The sequence below is a fragment of the Lontra canadensis genome, unplaced genomic scaffold, assembly GCF_010015895.1.
Source record: "Lontra canadensis isolate GAN:19392208 unplaced genomic scaffold, GSC_riverotter_1.0 scaffold24, whole genome shotgun sequence".
Classification (NCBI taxonomy): Eukaryota; Metazoa; Chordata; class Mammalia; order Carnivora; family Mustelidae; genus Lontra; species Lontra canadensis.
This window is the reverse complement of record NW_022631018.1, coordinates 20473198-20477240: the sequence shown is the minus strand read 5'-3', so window position 1 is coordinate 20477240 and position 4043 is coordinate 20473198. Positions and strand designations below refer to the sequence as shown.

The 4043-nt window shown below is 39.5% G+C and overlaps 1 protein-coding gene and 1 long non-coding RNA gene across 2 annotated transcripts in view; one reads left to right on the top strand and one right to left on the bottom strand.

Annotated features, from left to right (window-relative positions):
* LOC116870834 overlaps positions 1 to 4043 on the bottom strand; it is a 103727-nt gene that overhangs the window by 54797 nt on the left and 44887 nt on the right. The window lies entirely within an intron of this gene.
* Positions 1 to 4043, top strand: part of LOC116870832 (putative dimethylaniline monooxygenase [N-oxide-forming] 6) — a 61377-nt gene that overhangs the window by 23977 nt on the left and 33357 nt on the right. The gene's annotated exons all lie outside the window — the stretch shown is intronic.

Below are 4043 nucleotides of genomic sequence, written 5' to 3'. Positions count from 1 at the left end.
GAAATGTCTCAAAAAAATAAATAAATAAACATTGAACCAAAAGCATTACCAAAATGAATGTTGTCTTTATTACGTGAACTTCTGGGGTAACAGCATAAATCTAAAGTTTGATTTTTGAAAGTATTATCACATTGTATAGTTAAACTTCTGATAGTTTAACATTTTTAAAGTTTGCCATTATAGAGCCGATAAAATAATCTGTCCTCGTCATCAGTCACCAGAGGGCTCCATACGTGGTTACATCACCTATTTCTTATGATACCTTCACTTCTGAAGCCAGGGGAGCAGCAAGATACATATATGGGAAAGGAACAAAAGACCACATTTTTCTTTATACTTTTCCTTCTCCTTTTTTTAATTCTCTTTACATTTTTTTCTTTGGAGCTAAGATCTATCATGGATGTTGTTGTACACAATTTTAAATATTTCCCTTTCCCTAGTTTAAGATAACAAAGTAACATTCTGCTTTTAAGAGCTTCTCAAAGATGTGAAACATTCTCGAATGTTCCCAAGTGAAACAGAACTTTTCTTGAACTCCATGTGCTAGATGGAATCAGATAATGAAAAATTAATGACAGCCCATGGAGTTTATTTTGCTTGATGTTATCCATACTAGCACGGAAAATAAACTGCAGATAAAACTGGTACAATCCAGTATCTGTTATTTTTCCTCATGGGATTATTTAAGTTTTTGTAAACACTAATTGACTCATAAAGGATATGATATTCTTCCTAAACTAATGTAGCCAACACATCCTCTTAATGATCCTATTCACAACCTATTTCCACGCTAAATCGAACTACTGCCAATGTTTAGATTACTTCTACACATAACAGTAATGATTTTCAATCATTTGTTTTTATGTATTTTACTGACAGAATTAAATATATATTTATACCTTAATGGACATACAATTTAAATACATGAAGCGCAAAAGATCTTTTCACTCCCAATGTCATCTCAAAATTCCTACCAGAGCTTTAAAGTGCATAGTCAGATAGTAAAACTATAACCAAATAAAAATTAATTGTCTTTTTGCAGCAGACACAGCTACATTGATTAGACTCAAAGCTGACCTGCTTGATCGCAGGGTTGTTGACTGCACTATTTTCCAGGATGGGAAGCAGGGATTTGAAGCAGGCTTTTGGCTCTTCAGCCCTTCTAGAGGATTCAAGCTCCTGAAACCAAGCAGTTGTTCTCAGCCAAATACTAAGCCAAACGTCAATGTATACATCTACCTATCTTCTCGCTCCTCTGTTCCTTCCCCCTTCCTCTCTATCTTCCTCTTCTTTCTAGTTATTATTCTTCTTTCTCCCTTTCTCCTTCTCTAACTTCTTTGTCTTCCTTCTTCCCTTTTGTTCTTTCTTTTGCTTTCTCCTTCAGTAGGAATGACTGGAGGAGTATTATTCACTTTAAAGGACTCTTGGATCTACCCCAAATGGTCTTTCAAGAAGTGAGCATATTGGGATGCTTGGGTGGCTCTGTCGGTTCTGTGTCTGCTTTTGGCTCAGGTCATGATCCCAGGGTCCTGGAAATGAAGTCCCACATTGGGCTCCTTGCTCAGTGGGGATCCTGCTTCTGCCTCTGCCTGCCCGCTCCCCCTACTTGTACACTCTCTCTCTATCTCTCTGACAAATAAATAAATAAAATCTTAAAAAAAAAAGTGAGCATATTCCCCTACATGCAATTACCCAGCCAAGCTCAATGTTACATGAGATCCAACCCCAACGTTCATTCCAGGCACCACTCAAATGTCAATTCTATACAAAAATACAATCCTTTGGTGCTCTCCACCTCCTGTCCTGCATTTTCCCCCATGGCATCTGACATAGTCGCCATGTGTTTGTGAGTGATCTCTCCCCTCTCTAGAAGTAAGCTCTGTGAGAGCAGAAACACTGTCCATAGCTGTTTCCGCAGTGCTTGGAATGATATCTGACACCTCATAAGCAGCCAATAAATACCAGCTATTCTTGTTGAAAACAGGCATTATTTAGCCTCAATCAAATGTTCCAGACACAAAGCATTAAGTGTAAGGTGGTAAGAGACTGTTTTGCTATGGGTGGCTCCTTTTAACTGTAGCTTTTATTATTATTCAGGTGTGGTGAGGCCAACAGAGCAGGACATGATTGTCATCGAAAAGACGGGTTGTTACTACTCACAGATCCCAAAAGCAGGAGGCATGCCCACTCCACAAGGAGCCCCAGAGTCAGACAGGAGACCGAGGGAAGAGAAAACATGGGCAAGAGCCTTTGTTGGTTGTGGCTTGTTTGTTTTTGTCTTTGGTTTTGGTTTTTGGTTTTTCTTTTAGCGGGGAGGTTCTGTGAGAAGGAACAGGTGAGGCAGTGTAAGCAGGTTTAGGACCGACTGGTTTGGATAATTTCAGCGGGTTCTGGGGTATATGGGGTCATGCCTAGTTGTCTGGTACCTGGAGTGTGAGAGCCAGCAGAGGAGGGATGGGGGCGTGAGCTCTGGGTTGGTGGCTGTGCTTATGAAAGCCACATTCCTTGGGCCAGGTGAGTTTTTTACTCTCTGTACAGATTAGCTAGCCCTGGGAAGGGCAGTCCCACAACAGCTAGTGGGACTCCAAGATGACAAAGCATCAAAAATACTGAATAAAGAGACATGATTAATACAGTGGTCAAATCTCCCCTGGGCTGGGGCTGGAGAGGGGAGCAGAAGTCAGACCTAGGGAAGGGAGGGATTCCTAAAGCCAAATGACAGGGATTAAAGTGGGGTAGCAAAGCCCGCTCACAAGAGCTTACGTTGGTGGCAGAGGCCACGAGAGGGCTGGAGCAGACATACAACATGAATGGGAGAGCCTCCTGCTATCTTAAAGCCAGAAGATTTAGTAGAAAACTATCTGCTCTCAAGACAATTGGTTGAAAGGGGAACATCTAATGCTGGCCTTTCACACGTGGGTTATTTTGTCACTCCAAGTGAAAGTCTTGCAAAACTATGTACTATTACCTAGTACTACCTAGTACTACCACTACCTAGTAGTAGTACACATAGTTTTGCAAGTAGTACTACCTAGTAGTAGTACATAGTTTTGCAAGACTTTCACTTGGAGTGACAAAATAACCCACGTGTGAAAGGCCAGCATTAGATGTTCCCCTTTCAACCAATTGTCTTGAGAGCAGATAGTTTTCTACTAAATCTTCTGGCTTTAAGATAGCAGGAGGCTCTCCCACCCCAGGTGGTGGGCATTAGGGAGGGCAGGTAGTACATGGAGCACTGGGTGTGGTGCAAAAACAATGAATACTGTTACGCTGAAAAGAAATTAAATAAAAAAAACTATGTGTACTATAAACATTTTTATCTATAAAATCAATCTTTGTCTATTTGAATAAAAAATATATAAAGTCCTTTGGTCAGGATCTTTTCCTTGAGTATTTTTAAAATACATAATTTATTTTCAATTAATTTTTCCTATTCTATTGTGCTTAATAACAAAATACTGGAGGTATCACAAGTGCTTCTAACAAGGAATTAAGTGTCCCCTGAGTCCCCCACATTTTGAAGATATGGCATTCTGCCTTCCAAGTGACCATTTTATTACTATTGTGGCCTGTCAAGGAAAGAAAGAAGCCTCTGGTGACCAACAAAGGTTTGTACTTCAAAAAATATGATAGTAACTTTTTCTAAGTCATTCATGCAACACACATTTATGAAGTATTTTGTGGGCTGGGCCTTGTCTTAGGTGATCAACACGTAACTTGTCTTCACAGAATTTACAGCCTGGGAGGTAAGAACAGACATTAACAAGTTTATATTTAAATTTACTCCTTTTCAGGCTGCTTACACCTCGGAGTGATAAACGGTTGTTCATTTTTAGCTGTTCTTTTATTTGTCTTCAAAAAATCCGATTCTGCAGGCCTGTGCATTACCATGCAGTAATCGGAAGACAGTATAATCAGAGATGTGACACCCCATTAAAATAAACTCAAGTAGCAGGTAGCTGTTATTGTCAGCAACAACTGCAAGAACAAGACTGACAATGTTTCATTAATATGAAATATGAAATATTAATATTAAATAATAA